Here is a 23,082-nt window from a genome sequence, read left to right as displayed (position 1 = left end):
CTAGACTTAGCGTGGTGTTGTGCTGTTTCTAAGTGTGTTGCACACTGCAGCATGTTGTGTCTCGAGCTGGGCTAGAGCTAGACTCAAGCGCAGCCGAGCACTTCATATGTGGGTAAGTTATTTTCCCTCGATTGTGTTCTCGTGTTCTGTATGCTAGATTCTGTATTGGAAGTTACTGGATTGACAAGGTTATCAACCTTTGTCACGAGGGTCACTTAGGTATTGTTAAAACAAAATGTAGAATTGAACAGTCTTACTGGTGGCCAGGAGTCGACAAAGATAGTGAGAGGGTTGTACGGGAGTGTTTTGAATGCACAAATTCAGATAAAAGTTTAACCACTTGCAAAACCATGTAACATCCCATTGTAATTCCCAATATGCTGTGGGAAAGAATTGGCATTGATATATATTCGGACCAGTCAAAACAATGGATGGTCTGCAAAAACACATTATAGTTGTAGTAGATCATTTCATTTCTCGAAGTGGCCAGAGTACAGATTTGTGGAAAAAGCTGATACAGAAAATGTGTTGTACTACTTGGGAGAAGTTTTTGGTAGAGAAGGTCTTCCTAAAGACCTAATTTCAGACAATGTTAGGCAATTTGTAGAAGACAGTTTAAAAAAATTCATAAAAGACACAGGAATTATTCATAGAACAACTTCTGTATATATCACCCAGAAGGTAATGGTGGCGTAGAACGCTTCAACAGAGTGATAAAAGGAATTATTGAACTATTGAGTAGTAATGATAAGGATTGGGAGGACGAATTGAGGAAGCGATTTGTGCCTATAGAGTCACCAAATGCCAATCCTCTGGTTATTCACCATTTGAACTTATGAGTTGATGATTCCCCCACACTAAAGACAACATGGGTTGGCTTAATTGCACCAAAATGGTCCCATGGTCTGTTAAGAATGTAAAACAAACTCTTGAAAACAATTGGAAGCATTTGGTTGACAAACATACAAAAAAGGGAAGAAGAGTTACCTTACAAGTTGGTGACATCGTCATAGTAAAGAAGGGGAGAATCGTATGTAAAGGTGATAGTAAGTATTCCTTACCTCTCAAGGTTATTATAATCCTTTGCAATTCCGCTCTGTTGAGTGATGGGAAGGTGTTGAATGCCAATAGAATTGCCTTATTTAGAGGACATACCAGTGCACAACAGGAAGCTAAGAAGTACGATTGGATTGACGATATTGATAACACTAGTGTCACTTCTCAATTCATTAACATTCCTGGCGAACCTTCTTGCAGTGGGGAACCCTCATGTAGTAATATACTAAGTGCTAAACTTGACTCTTCAATTGTACAGAAAAATATTCTTATGAACAACAATGCTGTAGTTGTTTCCCGTTCAAAACATGTTTGCAGCAAACCCAAGAGACTTGAGGATTATGTTACACTTATTGTTAACCTCTTGGATGCTTGAAATATTTTTCTACTGTGCTGGACCACAATAGAAACGGGTGTGGTCATGACGAGCTCAGCTCGTCATGAGCACACGAGCACTGTGCTGCATGACGAGCTGAGCTCGTCATGAGCATGGAAGGGGTTAACTTGTCCATTGCAATGGCCACTCATTCTGTTGTAGCCATTTTTATGGGTTTTTTTATTGTAGGGAGAGGGAAGTGTTGTGTCTCGAGCTGTCAAGAGCTAGATTCGAGCACAGCTCGAGCACTTCATATGTGACTAAGTCGTTTTCCCTTGATTGTGTTCTCGTTTTCTGTTTGCTAGATTCTGTATTGGAAGTTACTGGATAGAGAAGTGGTTGCCTGCGGCTGCGTCCACTCTTCCCTGCTGTACGTGGGTTTAAGCTAAATAAAAGTTATATATAACTTCCTCCAGTCTGGATCTTTTGTCAACACAACACAGCACACTTAGAAACAGCAAAGACGGGGAGAAAAAAGCATTTGGTCTTAATTTTGGCTCTGCCCCATATTTACGCCACCCTTGTGAGGATAGGGCAATGTCAAAATCAATGGGTGTTGGAGCAGAACGCCCACCACACTCAGCCAGTATGAATGTGATATGTGTGGAACTCTAATTTGCAATTATTATTTGTACATTGTATATTTCTCTTTCATACTGTACTTTTATTGTGCATTGTTGTAGAAATCATTATTTATTTTGTTTCCTAAGGGAAGGGGATGTGTTACACCTTAATTTCTTATAATGCATCCTTTCCCTGGTTACCCATTCCCTGCTGCTCAGCCAGTATGAATGTGATGTGTGTGTGGAATGTTAGAAAACTTGAAGAAGGAGTGGAATGCTGGAGTGCCTGGTGGATTTGCCTTATTTACAAGGCAGCGTTCAGCCCCTTAATGCTGCTTAATGCCACCTTGTGAATAAGGCCCCCTTTCACGCTTGACAGGAACGTCAATAAAAGTGACGTTCCTGTGTCAATAGGGGCTTGTAAATATGCCCCTATGTTTGTTCAGACCTCAACGTACAGGACACAATATTAACTCTGACCAAAGAGATCTGTATAAACACTGGCTGTTTTTCAGTCTCATCAGGTTTGGGATGGCAGACTGGGATCTTGTTGCCAGTTAACTCACTTCCTCTGCATTATCTAAATAAACATATACTCTATTATTACATGAAGATCTGCATAAACAGTGTTATTTTCCCATCTATAGAACATGGTGTCCTGTACTGAGAGGACCAGCCGTCAGCATTTTCAAAATCTGCAGAGCAGATGATACTCCTTGTAATGATCGAGTGTGCAGTCATTTCTTTTAGGGGGATTTCGCTGCGCCTGCAGACCCCTTTCTGTGCTTACGTCCTATTATTGTAGGGGATTCAGACTGCCAAAATACATTTGGGAAATATTTTTTTCAAATACAAAGATTATTTCTCAGTTCTAGATTTAATGTTGTAGCTAGCTTCTATGTTTTGAGTTGCCGGGATCCTTAAGCACAGTGCAGTACGTCTGACTGAAGATACACAGTGTGAGAATATAGATGATACAAATTATGAGTAAAAGATAAAGGGTGTTAGGTTTGAATTCTGAGTTCTAAAAGTGTGTGCAACAGGCATGAACTGAGGATATAACCATTAATCAGGAGCGAGCACCCAGTTCAATTGCCTCAAGTTTCTCACAAAGTCATTTTTCCTCAAGTCTTGAGTAAAATGTAAATTGATACTTGTATAGAGCACTACTCACCCGCAAGGGTCTCAAGGCACTTGTACGAATACCACTGTGGAACCCATCCTGGCTTTCCCTGTGAGGCGTCCACTCCTGGGCACCCCCAGGTTGAAGGCCAGGCATCCTTAGCGTTGTGGGGGCCGTTGTGGAGATTAAGCAAGCTATTGCCCAGAGTTGCAGAGTGGGACTCTAGGATTAGAATAGGCACCGAGGCGAGAATTATCAGGTCCGTGGAATTTTGAGCCCAAGACCCGCCGAGGTGGGGAATTGAACCCTGGTCCCGGGCTAGACCTCTGCATCAGGGTCTGCCGCTCTAACCATTGAGCCACACTTCTCCAGTGATACCTCATGTCCAGCTCTCAAGGGTGAAACAACACTAAATAAATAAAGTAAGCACTACCCAACCCCAGGATCTTTTGTGAGTTAATTGTGAAAGTGTCTGGCATGAACCGAAGTACTGAGGATGCAGGATCAAGTGAAAATGTCACCCCACACAAAGCATATACCTTTTTGATAAAAAAAAAATTTTAAACTTTTTTTAATTGGTTTTTCATGTTCACAGATCCAACAGCAAAAGCAGCATCATATACATATGTAAGTACAGTTTGATCGTGATTGCAGTCAAGAGGTACACAGTTTTAGGGTTCTGAATACAACTGATCAGCGTACATCAACGTGTCAGCAAATAATCAAGAGGCGATTGTGCATGCGACAATTTAACACACATATTTCTCCTTTCCAGCATTCACAGGGATCACAGCAGGTCCACACCTTACCCTGCAATCATAATAGAATGACCCATGTTAACATGTGATTCTCAGAGTACTCCAATGCATAGTATTTTCTACGTTAGTGTGCTACAAGTCTCGCGGGTGAGCTAATAGATAATATGCCAAGGGTGCCAAAATGTCCCTGTGTCGCGATGAGCTCGACAGCATTTCTGCATGTGTGGCTAGACGCTCTTGGCAATGAACTAAGTCATCAATCCACTCTTAAATTTGGGCACCCGTCCTCTTCCCCAGCGGCTGGCTACCCACCTCTTAGCCATAAGTAGCGCAAGAGTGACGTATTTGTGATGCACCGCCTGTAGTGGTTTGTCATAGCCCAGCAGAGGCATAAGTGGGGTGGGCTCAACTCGTGTGTTTACCATCTCCGTCACAGCTTCAAACACTTGCTCCCAATATTCATTCACCCCCGGGCATCCCAAGCCAAATGCAGAAAACGTGCTCCGGGGGCCCTACATCTGTCACACCTGTCCGAGTCTCGTAGGTGGTATATGTGCAGCCTGACTGGGGTCTAGTATACTCTATGTAGGAATTTATAGTGTATGATGCAGAGCCTGCTGCTGGCTGATACCCGCTCTGTTTGTGAGCAGCAGTACTCCCAATGATCATCTGTCAGGTCATACCCTAGTTCCTCACTCCAGCGAGCGCGGAACGTCGTGGCTGGCAGTTCCCTCTATCTATACACTGCCCTATATATCAGGGAGACAAGGCTTTTAGCCGATGCATTTTTAAGTGCTAGCTGCAGTGGTGTCAGAACCTGTGGCTCAGCTGGGAATTCCGGGTTAAGAGACCGTATCCCCTGCCTAAGATGAATGTAGAGAAAAGGGTCAAGTGGAGTGTGTTGCCGCCCCTGCGATATGTGCTCAGCTGTGCGAAAAAGCCCGTCCTGGTATAGGTCCCCCCAGGTACGGATCTGGTTACGCTCTTTAAATTTATAAAAGACTAGCAGCCCGTCCCAACGTTGTCCGGGTATGAATTGCTGCCTGCCAGCAGTATATTGTTTTGTAGGATTTCGTTTTGATAGCATTTCTTATCTGTGACAGGCCTGTGAAATGCTCCGATCCACAGTGCACTGCTGATGCACTTTAGAGTGCGCGTTCAGTAGTGTGTGAACTCGAGTTTCCCTACTTTATTTTTCCTTGCAATATTATATAGCGCGAACTCTACAACATGGCATGAGCACAATTTACATTACAGAAGAACACATTCATTTGTGGTAGGCACGGGGAGACAAAGCGATTTGCCTGGAATCACAGGATGTTGAGCTGATGCCGTGATTCGAACGTAGCTCCCCAGCTTTAAAGTTCGCAATTCTAGAACTTGTGGTGGGAGGTGTGTCTAAAAGTGTATGTCGGTGCTGGCCATCAATGAGAGAGACCTGTGCATTTTTCAATTCGGTGGTGAAAAAATATGAGTATGTTGCTGGGATGTGGGCTGCCGTGCCACCAATGTACTTACCGGGGGAGGGTAAACACCCATTATTCCGCAACTTTCTTTCCGCATACCATCACTCCGCATACTTTCATTACGAAAGTACCATAACTCCGCAATGCCATTATAACGCATGGCATTACATTTTATATGCTTTTACCATGCATACATTTACAACAAAATTCGTTGTAAATGCATGACTGGTAAAAGCATGTTTTTTTTTAAATGTTTGGATAAGGTAAGTATGGGTATAGGGGTATATGTTTTGGGGTACTGAGGTATATGTTTTGGGGTGTTTGGGTATTTTAAGGGTTCAGATATAGTTTTGGGTTATGGGGTACAGGGGTAGTTTTAGGGTTTAGGGATAGGTATGTGTTTTGGGGTACAGGGGTATTTTTAGGGTTCAGGGCTAGGTTTGGGTTTAGGGGTATAGGGTATTTTTAGGGTTCAGGGGTAGGTTTGGATTTTGGGGTACAGGGGTATTTTAAGGGTTCAGGGCTAGGTTTGGGTTTTGGGATACAGGGGTATTTTTAGGGTTCAGGGCTAGGTTTGGGTTTAGGGGTACAGGGGTATTTTAGGGTTCAGGGGTAGGTTTGGGTTTTGGGTAACAGGGTTATTTTTATGGTGCAGGGCTAGGTTTGGGGTTTGGGGTACAGGGGTATTTTTAGGGTTCAGGGGTAGGTTTGGGTTTTGGGGTACAGGGGTATTTTAAGGGTTCAGGGCTAGGTTTGGGTTTTGGAGTACAGGGGTATTTTAGGGTTCAGGGGTAGGTTTGGGTTTTGGGGAACAGGGGTATTTTTATGGTTCAGGGCTAGGTTTTGGTTTTGGGGTACAGGGGTATTTTTAGGGTTCGGGGTAGGTTTGCGTTTTGAGGTACAGGGGTATTTATAGGGTTCGGGGCTAGGTTTGGGTTTTGGGGTACAGGGGTATTTTTAGGGTTTAGGGATAGGTTTGGTTTTTGGGGTACAGGGTATATTTATAGGGTTAAGATGGGTTAGCGTTTAAGGGTGTTAGGGTATTTTAAGGAGTAAGGGTGGCTTAGGAAAATTGCAATTTGCGACGAAAATTGGATCAGACAAGTCTCATTAAGACCAGTGAGGTCCTCACTGGTCTTAATGAGACTTGTCTGATCCAGACGTCAACTATGACGGTGTGACTTCGAACTTCGAGGGCCCTACCCCGCCTTATCATCACGCCGCACAGATATCCTGACACGGATGAATTGATACTCGATTCCGGCCCTCGATCGGTACCTATTTTTTGTTATTCAGATCTTCAGTATCAAATTTCCCCCAATTTTCGTCGCATATGTGGTGCCTTTCATCTCTAAGTGATACATATCAGGAGCACCGTTAGAAGATCCTCCTTATCCGTGAGGAACTGTGTCTTCATTAATATATATCATCGATCTCCTTGGGCTTTCAAACACATTGCTCTCTTTTGGATATATTCGTTGCCGACGGTTGGCTGCTTTCAAAGTCATTTTCTATTTGTGTGTCTTTTTTTTAATAAGACGGTCACCTGATGAAGGCTTACAAGCCGAAACGCACATAGTGCCCTTATCTACCGCTTTGCCTCCATCGTCGTTCAAGTGTCTATTCACGGTTTTTGTCTCCACTGTTTTCTATGTCTCATGTAATGAATATGTCTTATTATGTGGTTTTAATGCATGGTGTAGTTTTGTAAACAATTATTAGATTTTGAAATATAACAATATGAAATATAAGCAATAACTGCAAAACAATCTTTTGACCAATAAATAAAAATATAATAAATATCTTTGATCTAATTTGATGATTAGTCCTTTTTGATGTGGGTTGTTAATTGGTTTTCTAGTTAAATGTCATTAGTGTGTTATAACTTGTCTATAGACCTTTACCTAAGTTAGTTAATTTCCCTATGTATAGTTCATTATTATATAGGGGTCCCCTACTTCTAAAACAAACCTCAATACACAACACAGCCTCGACTATCTGGAAACCGCGCAGCTCCCGTCTCTGAACCCCGCACAGGCTGCCAACCTGGACCAGGATATTGGGCTGGAGGAGGTCATCGTCGCCATCTCACGCCTCCAGCTTGGGAAATCACCTGGCCCAGATGGGTGCTCTGCGGCCATCTATAAAACCTTTTGCAACCACGTTGCCCCTATGTTACGTGACCTGTTTAACTCCTTTACCCAACCCGGCGCCATTCCGGCGGAAATTCTAGAGGCCTCGATCACAGTCATCCCGAAACCCGGGAAAGACACTACTAACTGTAGTGCTTACAGGCCGATCTCCCTCCTAATCATCGATTTTAAGCTCTATACAAGCATCCTCACGACAAGTCTCGCCCCATATATGCTCCAGTTGGTGGAACCGGACCAAGTGGGCTTTATTTCCCAGCGTCAAACAAGCGACAATACAAAAAGAGTCCTACACCTCATAGAAACAGTATCTCGGGTGCGGAGGGAGTATATGTTGTTGGTGATAGATGCGGAAAAGGCCTTTGATAGGGTTCACTGGCCCTATTTAGAACAGGTCTTGCGCTGGTTTGGCCTTGGGGACACCCTGTGCACCCGTATCCTGAATTGCTACCACTTGCCCCAGGCTACGGTGCGAGTTAATGGCCAGACGTCCTTCTGTTCCACATAGAGAGAGGCACCTAACAGAGGTGCCCTCTCTCTCCTAGTCTCTTAGCGCTCTATACGGAGCCCCTCGCACGAAGAGTCAGGAATCACCCTCTCATCACAGGGATCAAGTTTGGGGCAGACATTCACAAGATCAGCCTCTATGCGGACGACATCCTGCTGTCTCTCTCTGACCCTGCCCAGTCCATGAGAGCCCTCTTGGTGGAGCTACAAGTCTTCGCGCAGGCTTCGGGCTTCAAGATCAACACAGACAAATCGTTCGCCCTCAATATCTCCCTATCTGCACCGACACTGGCCCACTTACAGGAGGAGCACCCTGTTCAATGGTCTACCACCTCAGTCCGATACCTGGGAATCCTCCTGGGACCAACCATACCAGCTACTGTCCTGGCTAATTACGAGCGGCTACGGGCCACGATCCGCAGGAAGCTAGGCAGATGGAAGCACACCCCTTCTCGTGGCTGGGATGGATAGCAGTGATCAAGATGACGGTCCTCCCCCAGATCCTCTACCTCTTCTAGACCCTTTCCCTGCGCCCCCGACGGATTGGATTCAGCAGACCCGGTCTGAGCAGTCGCATTTCATCTGGCAGGGACGCAAGCTGCCGATCAAGCAGGCGGTGGCTGTTCTCCACAGGGTGGGGTTGGTATCCCAGATGTGCAACTCTGCTTCAACGTGGCACAGCTCCACTACTTAGTAGAATGGCAATGCCCAGAGTCCGAAAAATACTGGTTGTTCCAGGACCAGGCTGATGCAGGCATGCCTTTGCAGGGTATCCCCTTCCTTCGGAAGAAGCACAGACCTCCCAACCTCTACGCATCCTACATCACAAGCACAATTCTAGAGGCATGGGATCACACTGCTACCGCTTGTGAGCTAACAACGTTCCCTCCCACCTAACCCCACTATTTGACAACCCTGATTTCACCCTGGGACTGGACAATACGGCTTTTGCGGACTGGCGTCCCTCCCCGTGTTGGTCCCTAGGACACCTATTCAACCTCCGGAGTATCATACCATTCCCACAACGTAGAGGAGATTACGGCATCCCAGAGAAGGGCAGAATGCACTATATACAACTCAGACACTGGGCACTTCAACCACAACTCAGACTGGGAGCTCAGCATTTCTTAACCCCCTAGGAGAAATGGCTGATTACTCGCTCATCAGACAAAAAATTGCTTTCCGATTTGTACAAGCACCTGTTAACGGGCTCCACTCACACATACAACGCTGGGAGGGTGCGGGGGGAAGAGAGCTGGGTAGGACCCTCTCCCATAAGGAATGGAGTGGCATTTACTACAGGGCCCGACACTCGGCGTATCACACAGGACTCACCGAGACAATGACCACGGTCGGCACCTATTGGTATTACACACCGGACCATCTTCACCATTTTGACCCCGACATTAGCGATCGATGCTGGAGGGATTGTGGGGAGTTAGGTACCCTGGAGCACTTTTTGTGGAGCTGCAATTGCATCCAACCATATTGGGCCACAATCCTCAATGAAAAAGACTCATCTGAACACGCTGCTCCCTCGCTTCCCAGCTTACATACTCCTGGGACTACCCAACCCACTGATGTATCCCCTAAAATCCAGGAGAGGGTGCCTCATAGCCATTGCCCTGGGGGCTGCCACTCAGAACATACTTGCACACTGGCGCTCCTCCCAGGCCCCCCCACACTCGGGTTGGTTACAGAGGCTCTGTAGGGTTCTAGGGATGGAGAAGATGCCCCTTTCACTAGCAGGTAGGGGGGATGAGTTTCTTGAACTGTGGTGCCCCTTCTTGACCCTACTTACGGCGGGATTCCGGGAGCTGTCCTTCGCTCGCTATCTGAGGCTCCTGCGGTTGGCTGACACGCAGATCCCTGGGAAGCGTAACCCGGGGCGGGCGCGATGAGTATGGCAGGGTCGGCTCTATTCCCTCTTTCCTTTTCTTTCCTTTAGCAGTGTGTGGACAGGGGGTGGGAGGGAAAGGGGGTAAAGGGGGTTTGGGGGGAGGTTTGAGGGGGGCTTAGTTTGTGGTTTCCTTCCTGTGTCAGAGAGTTTCCTTTTGTAGACCTGCTCCTAGCATTTACCTTGTAATATTTACCTCGCAGACTGTTTACGGTCTTACTTGCACTGTCTTCCAGGAGCTGGAGGTCCTGTTTCCTTTTTCTTGTTTGAAAACCAATAAAGAGATTTAAACCATAAAAAAGAAAGTCCCTGGGTAGTACGGAATATTTAAAAAGAGATAAAGCAGTTGGGGAAGTACCACCATTTTAATTAAGGATGCTCTTCCCGCCATGGATAAAGGAAATGCGATCCAGCAGGTAACACTGTCAGCTATACGAGTTATAGCAGTGCCATAGTTCAACCTCATAAGTTCCTCTCTATCCGTAGTGACGCGTATTTCTAGGTATCGTAATTCCTCATCGCACCACTCTAAAGGATAGTCCAGTGGGAATCGAGCTGTCACAATCCTCTTTCCCTAGTTATCTGGATCCCGGATAGTATCCCAAAAACTATAAATTCTCTGAGTGATGGAGTGACGGATTCAGATTCTGCTGAGGATCACAGATGTACAGGGTAATATCATCAGCATATAATGATATAAGTATCTGCTGCATGTTACAATGCAGCGCCTTCTCCTTATGGTGCTGTCGCAGTTTCGCCGCCAATGGTTCAACCGCAATGGCAAAAAGCAAGGGGGAGAGTGGGCACCCCTGCTGAGTACCTCCAGTAATTTGGAATGTCTGAGACGTGCGCCCATTAATAAGAACTTTAGCTACCGGCGATTGATATAATAGTCTGATCCAAGAGGGGAAGAGGGGTGGGAACCCCATTTGCAGCATCACTTCAAAAATGTAGTCCCACTCAATTGAATCGAAAGCCTTCATGGCGTCTAAAAAAAAACGCAGCCATGGGCAGATCTGGCGAAACATTATTTAGGATAGCAAAAAGTGTTCTCAAGTTATGGGAGGTGGCTCTCCCGGGTACAAATCCCGACTGGTCAGGTTGGATCAGATGTTCCATCAACAGGCTCAGCCTGTTAGCAATGATTCTTGTTAACATTTTGGCATCGCAATTAAGTAGAGAAAGTGGCCTACATGAGTCGCAATGTCGGGGGGATTTCTCTGGCTTCAGTAGTGAAATTATAAGTGCCTCCCTCATGGATGCTGGAAGAGATCCCACCTTAAGTGATTCTTCATATACTTCACGTAGAGTGGGGGCCATTAAGTCTATGTATGTTTTATAGAATTCCAATGGAATTCCGTCTGTCTCAGTGGCTTTACCAGACTGCATACCCATAATTGCCTCCCTGACCTCGTACAATTCAAATGGAGCACATAAGAAAGTTTGTTGTAAGTTGCTTAGCCAGTCCAGCGCCATATCTCCCAAGTAGCAGTCTAGATCTAAGTCATCCCTCCTCTGTGTGGTATATAGACAGTTATCGTGCCACGTAAAGGACGCTTAGTATGTTGGCTGTATCGCGGTAAACCACCCCATCCAGGACCTCGATTTCCAATACATACCCAGAGTAACAAGGTTGTCTGACTATGCGTGCTAAAGCCTTGCCAGGTCTCTCCCCCTCACCATAACACGAGCCACCCAGTATTTATTCCTGAATGGTGGTTCCCTGTGCGCTGTGTCCATATACTCCGTAAGTGTGTCCCGAAACTGAATTTGAGTAGCGGGTCTCGGGCCTGAGACCAGCTCCGCCTCAGCACTTTCCAGTTTACATAGTGTATTTGTTATGTCTTCTAGATGCAGAACCCGCGAATTGTGACTTTGAATGCCTCCCAAATAATTTCCACATTGTGTACCGTTCCTTTATTGCGTGTAAAAAAATCTTGTACTTCATCTCGCAGTTCTTCCTGAAAAACAGTGTCTAACAAGCCAGGGGCATAAAGCCGCCAAGGAGTGCGTGGTGCAGCGAATTCGGAACATGATAGAGTGACTGCCACCGGCGCGTGGTCTGAATAAGTTCTGGGCAAATGTCTCACCCGGGACACAGCAGGTCCTAGCCCTCTGGACAGAAGCCAATAGTCCAACCTTGCCCATGATGCTCCTACGCGGTGAAGTGTGTTCCCTCACGGGCATGCAGGTGCATATGTCGCCATGCATCTATCAGCTGATAAGCGGTTATGGTGTCCTGCAATATGTCTTGCACTTTGGTATAATGATGTGGGGCTGGCTGCGACCTATCCACCCCAGGATTATACGTTACATTGAAGTCGCCGCCCCATATAATGTGACTGGAGCCTACGTCAAATAACTTGGCCCACAGCGAGGTATAAAAATCTGGGTCATCGACATTAGGCCCATAGCAGCAGGCCAGTGTGACAGAGACAGTTCCCAGTCTTTCCTAAGCAAGACAGTAGCGACCCTGCAAGTCCCATGATGCACCCGCCAGATGGAAAGGCACTCGTTTTCTTATAAGGATCGCTGTTCCCCTTGCATACAAGGAATATGAGGAGAAGATTCTATGCTCTGCCCATTTACTTGCAAAGTTAGCCATAATCACCAAACCCTGCTAACATCCTACATGTTATCCAAAGAATGAAGCCCCTTCAGTGTACCCTATTACCTAATGGTATTGTAATATGCACATGATCCTCTGCCATTAACTCGTCATCAGCTCCCATAATAACATTGATAGAATAGTCCTGTTGCTTACTCATTATACAACATACGAAACATGCCCTACCCTGCCCCCCCTCCACCCACTGAAGCAGCCCCAACTTGCCAGTACTAGTTTCCCACCCATCCCTCCCCTCCCTCAAACGAACCAAAAACAGAAACAACCCTGTAATCCCTGCAAACAACATGCAGTGAATATTCCTGGGGGAATTCCCTTCGGGGGTGAGGTTCTGGGTTTTTCAGAACCGATATTATTTCAATAACCCAGCAGTGTCAGGGCAACACCCAAAGACCCCGGATTTCCCTGTCTTGGCAAACAGAGACACTGGATACTTCTCGATGACGTCAAAGACCAAAGTTTATTGGTTGCAACCAGGGACAGAGGTCTACGAAGTACACACGGGTAGTTCGACAGAGACTGCACCACATCAATGAACAAAACTCGGTCTTTTATGCCGAAAATTACGCCTCAGGCAACATTACAATTTACATTTGGTGCATACAAACTGACCAATGAGCAAGTAGCATTTCAAAAAGTAACGAATAGCGACAGTCAAAGTTAATCCCACTTTCCGTTGTCCAGCCCACCAAAACTATCGCACACATGCTTGGTTTCCTGTTCGATCAGGCCGGACAAACCCACCATAAAACCTTCAACCGAGATCGATGATCATGTCGTTAAGGAAAGGCAGAAACTGATAGAAAGGAGATAGAGGAGTGGGAACGGTGTGCCATAAAATCGAGGCACGTCCTTCTCTTTGATCTTTATCAGGCCAGCTGCTGAACAAGGAACTGGCTCAGCGGGCTTCGCCCCAGGTGAGGAGTCAGTTCGGCCAGGTCAACCAGAGGTCAACTAAGGCGTACGTGTCAAGGACTCGTTCGGCCACAATCATCGGGCCTATGTTAGGGCAACCACACAAGATGGCTGCCACATACAAAATGGAACCCGAGGGTTCAAACTAAATCCTCAAATGCAGAGTGTTCTCCGATATCGATTCATACGAAAACACTCAGACACGTTACACTCGCCATTTGCGGTCCGTAGAGACCAAAATCGTCCATTTCCGACGATCTTTATAAATCGGGTTTCGGAACTTCCGAACCCAATTCGGGACCACAGAACCACAGTCCCTCCTTTTGCCCTATCATAGGCATCAAACTCAGACCCAATTTAATCTGAATCCGGATCTATATTCATCAGGTCATCGATATGCTGCTGTAGCATCATCTTATTACTATGCATTTCTCTCCGGACAGGTTTCCGTACGCACAAAGTAGCACACAGGCCACAAATAGCCGGAGCACACTGTACGCAAAGACAAAACATGAACAGAATCGCTAAGACCATCCCAATGATCATCAAAATCTTCCAACCCCAAGTGGATATCAATCCCCATAACCATCCCATCAAAGACCAATCCCCTTTGTCCAGATGGACAGAATCGGAGATTTTGTGCAATTTAGAAATGGCCTGGAGGACTGACGGAGCATTGTTGGGAATAAAAACACAGCAGCTCGATTGAATCAGTCTACAAACTCCACCTCGATCTGCTAAAATAACGTCTAGGGCAACTCTATTCTGAAGTGTCATAAGTCTATCCGACTGGAGCTCAGCAGTCAGGTTACCAAGGGCACCGGCGGTCTCAACTATGGTGGACTCAACCACTCTCGTAAGCTGACGAATGTTCCTACTGTTAGCCATAGGTCCCCAGAACGGCAGAAAACCCTTGAAGAAATCACCCAACTCTTGTCCTGCAGTGTCTTCTTGGCTAAAGACACCTCTAGCAATTCTCGTCTTGTGGTAATCTGCCGCAGCTGTAAAAGTGGGGGGTAACAGAAAGGAAACAAAATATGTGCCCGAGAAGTCGGCGGGCAACCACGTATAAGCTTTGTCATAGCAAACAAAGTAGGTACCGTTAGCAGCTAAGAACACTGGGGAAGACTGAGACGGAAACACATAAGTCTCAGCGCAAACACTCTTCCCTAACTGAGCCTTCGGATTCTTACCGTTGCCCTGCAGACAATAGTAGCCCTTATGGGGCACTATCCAGATCGGTAGAGGACTTTTCGCTTGCTGGTTAATACTCAGACTAACTCCATATCCAGTTACGTTCCAACCACTATATGGTTGCCTTTCATCTTTCGGAATAGTCTCTACTGCATTAGTCCCTTTAATCATGTCGACTATGCCTCTAGCTATAGGACTATTCTTCGAATTATCTCTCGGTGAACGTAAGGGGTCAACACTGTGGGCATATATGAACAGGATTTTGCATTTCTCAAATAGCGAAAATTAAGGAATCGCTATTTAGGAAATGCAAAATGCTATGCATCATTTTTTTCGGTATTTCTTTGTGATTCGGTAAAAATCGCATTTTTTACAGAATCCCAAAGAAATACCGAATTCTTAAGTTAATTTTCGCAATTTCCATTGATTCCTATGGGCCAAAAGGCCCATAGGAGTCAATGCAAATTGCGAGTGGCACTTAGAAAATTTCATGGGTGCAGGGGGGGGTCCAAAGGACCCCCCCATGCACCCCTGAAATGTATTTTTCGCATCATGTTGCACACACACATGTCCTAAGGACATGTGTGTCCGTAACATGAATGTTGAAAAAAAAACGTTTAAAGCATTTTAAACACTTTTTCCAAATTTACCGAGTGGTTCAACCACTCGGTAAATTTGGAACCCTAAGTGCGAATTTTCACTTGTCAAAAGTGATGATGCATTGCTTTTAAGAAGTCGCACATCTGCGACTTCTTAAAAGCACCCGCAATTTTAGAACTCGCAACAATGTTGCGATTTCTAAAATTGCTTCATGCATCCCAAAAAGCACTTTTGCATTCGCAAACGGCCGATTTTAAGGAATCGCACCGTTTGCGAATGAAAAAGTGCTTGATGCATGTGGGGGATGGTTCTATAAGCTCGAATCGAACCATTCAAACTAAAGGGCAAGACCAAATAAGGAATACCTTTATCGGTTGTATGAGGCATCAAACCACAAATCCAGCAGTTTGTTGTATTAATCACTAACTGATGCCGGTGCAAAAGCTGTATGAAGGAATTATTAGAGAATTCCTTACGTCTGACTACCTCATATTCAGGCAAAGGGTGGAAAGAATGAGAGGAAACAGTAGGTGAAGGTGTAGGTTGCACAGTGGAATCAGACGTCATTTTAAAAACAAATGCTACATAACCAACTATGAAAATTGCGAAACTCAATGGCAAAAGTATGCAAGGTATCAAAAAGCATTTTTTCGACATTATTTTGCATATACGTTTTCTAAAAGTCAGTGTCTGCACAGGTCTCTCCAACTCAAAGAAATCCATCCTAAACTAAAGTTGCTGCCCGCGGTGGTTGGTTGATTCTGCTTGAGAGTGCCTCTGCCGAATCCAAGAAGGCTGCCTTGGACCAACAGAACCCTAGACCTAGTGTCTCGGGCTTACACTCCCAAGACTGGTAGCAACCGCGACCCTAGCAGCAAGAACCGGATGGCAGTTCAACAAAACAAAAACGAGTAGATCCTTGGTGGAGAGTTAACCTGCAAACAGTAAAAAAATCAACTTTATTAATTTTTATTTGTCCTTAATTCTCGATCGCAAATTGTATCTGCTTCTTCCAGGTAACTCTTGATCAGCAAACAAAAGATGAGGTTCGGTAGTATCCAATCGGTCTGCAGAAGGTACTGATGCTTGCAAAAGTCGATCACTCTCTTGCTCTGAGTTATTTCCAATCAAGCGAGCATCACTGAACGTTACAAACTTCGGGATTGTCTCGGTTTCACAATCTGCAAGACCATCCTGAACCCACATATCGTACGGCAAAGGTAAGGGTGCTTTCTTCGTGTGGGAGCCGTGTATCCAGTGGCGTTTCCCACGTACTCGCACCGCAGATCTCGTCGACAAAAGGACCTGGAAGGGTCCAGTCCAGCGGGGCTGATCGTTCTTCGTACGCTGGAAATTTCTGATAAAGATCCAGCTGCCAGGTTCGATCGCGTGGCCTGGATCTTCTGTAGCTTGCGGAAGAGTATCATGCACCTGTTGGCGTAAAACACTCATTTTAGTTGTTAATTCAGGCAAGTAATCAAGCAAAACAGGGTATTCGAGGTCACTAAACCTCGTCGGTCTTGGTACTCCCCAAATATTCGCCGGGCGACCAAACACAACCTCATACGGACTCAAACCCGTTCGTGAGTGCACAGTCATTCGGGTGGACAAAAGTGCTAATGGCAAAGCATCTGGCCATTGTAAACCAGTGCTCTCTTGAATTTTGGCCAACTTAAGCTTCAGAGTGGCATTATAGCACTCGACTAAACCAGCTGATTGGGGATGATTTGCAGCGTGGAATTTCTGCTTTATTCCGAGACCATCACACACTCTCTTCATCATGTGACCCACAAACTCACTTCCGTTATCACTCCAAATGATTCTCGGCAAACCGAACCTCGGAAAAAACTCTCTTATCAAAGCTTTTGCAGTGGACAAAGCAGTGTTGTCCTTAAGGGGATAAGCTTCTACCCATCTAGAAAAAGAGCAAACAACCACTAACACATACTTTAAGTTGTTGCATCTTTCCATATGGATAAAATCTAGCTGCAAACCCTCAAACAGATACGTAGGAGGAGCAAAATGACCAGCTGGTGTTGGAGTTCCCTTGCCAGGATTATGCATCAAACACACCATACAATTCTTGACCAAATTCTCTGCACATCTGGGTATCCCCACATTCTGCCAAACCGGAGCCAACAACTTGCAAATCCCTTTCACACTAATGTGTGCCAATCCATGCGCCATTGTAACAACTGGAAGCACATACGCGTTTGGCAGCAACCATCTTTGATGTTCGGACAAGTCAGTCCAACAACCATTCGAATCCAACCTACCCTTACTCTCTCTCCATTCATCCAACTCTTTCTCTGTGGCCTCACTCTGAATAGCTTTCACGCTCTCAATAGTGTCTTCGCACATACTCTTCTCTGGAACCCATCTCGCTGGACCCACAACATACATTCGACTCGTCACATTCCTAGCAGTTTCTTTCGCAACTTCATCCGCAAACGCATTACCACGACCAACATCATCCGTAATCTTCCTATGGGCACTGCATTTCACGATCGCTATTTGCAAAGGTAGCGTAAGAGATTCAAGAAGTTCATTCACCAGCTGCCCATGCTGGATCTTCGTCCCATGCGATGTCAAAAATCCACGTTCACGCCACAATCGTCCAAAGCTATGAGCCACTCCAAAAGCATACTGACTATCAGTATACACATTCACTCGTTTTCCTTTCGCCAACACACATGCTCTCGTAAGTGAAATTAATTCAGCCGCTTGCGCGGAATTGTGTGGGATACGTGCAGCTTCGACAACTGTATGTAAAGTCGTCACAGCATATGCTGCAGTGGTATCACCATTTGGTAATTTAAAACACGAACCGTCAACCCACAAGGCATCATTACAATCAGGAAGAGGAGTATCTCTTAAATCTATCCTCCCTTTCGTCTCTTCTTCTGTTCTCTAGAAACAATCATGTTGCTCTTCGCTATCATCGTCTGTCTCAAGCGAAATCGGCAACAACGTAGCCGGATTTAGGGTATTGCACCTCTTGATGTGCACATGGCTTTCTAACAATGTAAGATCATACCCTGACAACCGAGCACTAGTCAAGTTCTGTGTCTTCGTCCGATTCAACAAGGTATCCACTGCATGTGGAACCATAACCACTAACGTATTGTCCATAACTAAACCAGCAGACTGTCGAATCGAAACAGCCGCTGCTGCAGTTGCTCTCAGGCAACTCGGCAACGCTCTAGCTACAGGATCTAATGTTGACGAAAAGTACCCACATGGGCGTTGCTTCCCGCCAAATTGTTGAGTCAGAACCGATAATGCACATCCCTCTCTCTCATGGACATACAATGTGAAAGGCTTGCTGTAGTCAGGATTACCCAACACAGGAGCTGAACACAACGCATTGCGTAACTCAGAAAAACTCTTTTGGCATTCCTCAGTCCAAGGAATCGGATTTGGAGTATCCTTAACCGTAAGAGCTATCAAAGGTTTCGCTAGAAGGGAAAAATTCAGGATCCACTGTCTACAGTATGACGTAATACCCAAAAACGCGCGTACTTCTCTCTGTGTCGTAGGGACACTCATTCTCGCAATAGTCTGGATTCTTTCTGGGGTCAGTTTCCTTCCCTCCTTCGATAAGAGGTGACCTAGGTAGGTAACTTCTTGGCGACAGAATTGCAATTTCGAAAGAGAAACTATATAATGGCATTCAGACAAATGAGGCAACAAGGATACAGTGGCATCCTTACATATGTCTTCAGTATCGGCAGCGACCAACAAATCGTCGACATACTGGATAAGGGCTGCACCTTCAGGTAAAGTTAACAAATCAAGTTGCGTCTTCAAAGCTTGACTGTAAATTGATGGACTCTCACAATAACCTTGAGGAGCGCGCATAAAGCGGAAACATAGTCCTCCTAAAGAGAATCCAAAGATATTTCTACTCTCTATGGCAATCGGGATGCTGAAGAAAGCATTATTCAAATCGATCACCGAAAACCAAGTGGCAGAAGCTGGAATCAATGTCAATAATGCAGTAATGTCGGGTACAACAGGGAATTGCGGAACAACAATTTTGTTCACTTCACGAAGGTCGATAACAAACCTATATACAGGAGGCTGTGAAGAATCAGTTCTCTTCTAGACAGGCAAAACCGGACTATTACACACATTACCTCGAGTCTCTTCAATAACGCCCTTGTCAATCAGATCATAAATGATCGCCAAAAGCGCTCGTTCACCATCACTTGAAATACGATATTGCGGAATGCGTGGTAACTGAGCATTCGCTTTCAACGTCACAACATATGGGGGAATGTCTAACAGGCCCACATCATTTGGACCCGTAGCCCATAGCGAATCTGGTAACGAAGACAATCCAGGTGGGAGACAATCTTTCGAAACATATATCGGAGAGATCACATTCTCACCCAAGGTAAGATGTACTCCTGACGGAGAACAGTACAAAGTTGCATACAATCTCTTCAACAAGTCAAGGCCTAGCAAGTTCTCATTACAACCTGTAGTCAAAAGAAGGGGTGCTTCAAACCTACGAGGACCAACAGAAAGAGGCAATGGAACGGAAATCGGATTCATAACGGGGGCGCCAGAAAAACCTATAGAAACATTATTAAAGCCAGACAAAGGTGCACCAGGGAGTTTAGAATGCATAATAGAACTCTTCGTAGCACTAGTGTCTAGCAGAAAAGGCTCTGACACACCTGATGCAATCCCTTCCACATAAGGTCCACTCTGATCTACCGGAACTGAAACAACTCCCTCTCTTTGTCCATGGCTCTCCTAACAATCATTACCTTGCTCTTCATCGCCTTCAGCATAGTAATCATCTACGTAGTACTGTGTAGATCTACCGGACGAATTCTGCTGTTGGTCAAAACTGTTCATTGATTTCTGCGGAGGCAAAGGGCGCGCGTTCTGTCCGCGACCTCTACCTCTAGGCGCTTGTTGAGCACCTCTACCTCTAACACCAGGAGCACTATTAACACGTTGCAACAGAACCGGACAACTGTTCTTATAATGGCCCTCTTCTCTACAATATGCACACTGATTAGGCCCATACTGAATACGCTGTTGTTGAGGAGTCTCGTCTCTTTGCGAGTTCCTCGAATACTGTTGAGGTTGCTGATAATCGCGCTGATTATTAACACGGGGTGGATAAGCTTGTTGTAGTAGAACTTTAGTCTTCAATTCCTTAGTCTTCTTATCCGCTCTCTCTAACTCATCTTTACGCCTATTCTTGTAGTACTGAGCCGTAGCAAGAATCTGCGCCGAAGTAGAAACGGGCCAAGCACTCTCAGAATCCTTCAACTTAGTACACAACTCAGGAAGAAGATTGTGCACGAATTTATCAACGAATAGTCTCTGGCCACCTTCGGTAGCCATATCCTGACCACTATGATCAACAAAGGTTTCCTCGAAACGCGAGAAAAAGTCTGAAACAGACTCATCTTTCTTCTGCTTACAGGCTGACAATTTATCCCAATTAACACGGACTTCAGGCATTAAAGTCTTCATGAAAGTGATAATTCTACCAGGAAGTTCAGTAATGACATCTTCAGGCTTAGCACCTCCAACTTGTCTATCGTTTGCTGCAACAAGATTCACCCACGAATCGCCCAATTCATTATCATGATCTGTATGCCGAATGACATTCCAGATGGACTGTGGGACAACATTCCCAAACAGCATATCTATATCCGCCAAATTCATAACACACGAGCTCACAGTTTGCGTAAGTTCTTTATAATATCCTGCCGGATTCTTCCGCGGATCTGGTAGAGTCTCTTTAAGCGCTAGAACTTCTGCACGTTTCCATGGTACATGGACCCACACACGCTGAAAGTGTGCTTGAACCGGTGGAATAGCAGCAGCATCAGCAGGTCTCCAAACTGGAGGAACCTCTCGCATCGGATACTGACGCGCATGTCTCCTAACTGATGAATCTGGCTCAAACAGCCGTTCCGTAGGGACATCGCTACGAAGTGACAATAACGTCAAAACCGCTTTCTCAACATCGAGAAAACTCACAATCGTTCCTTTAGCAAACTCTGAACGTAATCGGGACAACTCTACAGGAACTCTACCCAATTCGTCCATCCATTGTTCATGGAGGAACGCACACATAAGCTCAAAAACATAACGCTGCTTTGGTGCTTCCCATTGTCGGAAAACATCCATAATACCTTCTAGATCATACTGGGACTTATACGTCACCCATCTACGTGCCATATGATCCAGAACCACTCTCTCATCTAGAATTCACTTCTGCCCCTTCCTTACAGCTCCGGTCCCGCTCTCGGCCGAGTATTGACGCCGAGAGCGCTGGGCGCCGGTTTTGGCGGCCATCTTGGGTCGGGCTAGGTAACTGAGGCCATCGACAGCGCTATAAAAGGCGCCGGGAACAGGTAGCTGGTAACCCTGACATTGCACGCACCTTTTCCCTCCTGAGGCGGAAGCCGGGAGGTCTCTTGTCTTTCCCTGATTTTTTAACAGTGTTTTTAACATTTGTTGCTCGCTATTTTGTAATTACTTACACCTGATTGTGATAGGTGTTTGGGACCCCCCAGCGCTCAGCAGCGCCTAGAATTCACTTCTGCCCCTTCCTTACAGCTCCGGTCCCGCTCTCGGCCGAGTATTGACGCCGAGAGCGCTGGGCGCCTGTTTTGGCGGCCATCTTGGGTCGGGCTAGGTAACTGAGGCCATCGACAGCGCTATAAAAGGCGCCGGGAACAGGTAGCTGGTAACCCTGACATTGCATGCACCTTTCCCCTCCTGAGGCGGAAGCCGGGAGGTCTCTTGTCTTTCCCTGATTTTTTAACAGTGTTTTTAACATTTGTTGCTCGCTATTTTGTAATTACTTACACCTGATTGTGATAGGTGTTTGGGACCCCCCAGCGCTCAGCAGCGCCTAGAATTCACTACTGCCCCTCCCTTACAGCTCCGGTCCCGCTCTCGGCCGAGTATTAACGCAGAGAGCGCTGGGCGCCGGTTTTGGCGGCCATCTTGGGTCGGGCTAGGTAACTGAGGCCATCGACAGCGCTATAAAAACAGACGGTCATGGCTCCGCGCAGCGGACGCGATCAGCGGACGTGCCGGATCTGCGCCGGAGTCGTGCCAGAGTCCTGCCCGTCTGCACCCGTCCGCGCACGATCGGGCTCAGGGCTGAGGGACTCTGGCACCCGCATTTGCTATTCCTCAGCGGATCTTCTAGCACTGAAATCTGACAGGTATACTCTACCCCCCACTATATGTACCACTCTCAAGGATAATCATATCTTGCACTCTCCTAGCGGTATGATTCTAAACCGTTCAACCCCCTTAAAGCTAGTCACCCTCAATACCAGGTCATTACAGAAACATTACTTGGAAATCTTCACCCTCTTACAGGACGAGACCATCGATATCCTAACACTCACCGAAACATGGTTGAGTGATGCCTCTTCCCCGGATATCATTGCCGCCCTTCCCAGCGGGTATGATATGATCTGGCACAACCGACCAGAGGGGACCCGAGGTGGGGGTGTAGCAATGATCTTCAAAAGGCAATTTATGGTAACCAAAATCTTTGCAGAGACTATAAACACCGTTGACTTACTAGGGATAAAAGTTACCTCGAACAACTCCTGTCTCATTATCCTAACTGTATACTGCCCACCCCAAAGTACCCCCATGTTCAACGATCTCTTTATTCCCATTATATCAGATCTATCCACACGTTATAAAAACATTCTGGTAACGGGTGACTTTAATGTCCATTGGGATAAAAGTGATCAAAATGTATCCGTCCAGACATTACAGACCACCATGACCGCCCTTGGACTGATACAACTCGTGGAAGCTCCAACCCACATAAAAGGCCATATCTTA

This window comes from Lissotriton vulgaris, chromosome 8, assembly GCF_964263255.1.
Source record: "Lissotriton vulgaris chromosome 8, aLisVul1.2, whole genome shotgun sequence".
Classification (NCBI taxonomy): domain Eukaryota; kingdom Metazoa; phylum Chordata; class Amphibia; order Caudata; family Salamandridae; genus Lissotriton; species Lissotriton vulgaris.
The sequence above is the reverse complement of the archived record's forward strand: the minus strand, read 5'-3'. Positions refer to the sequence as shown.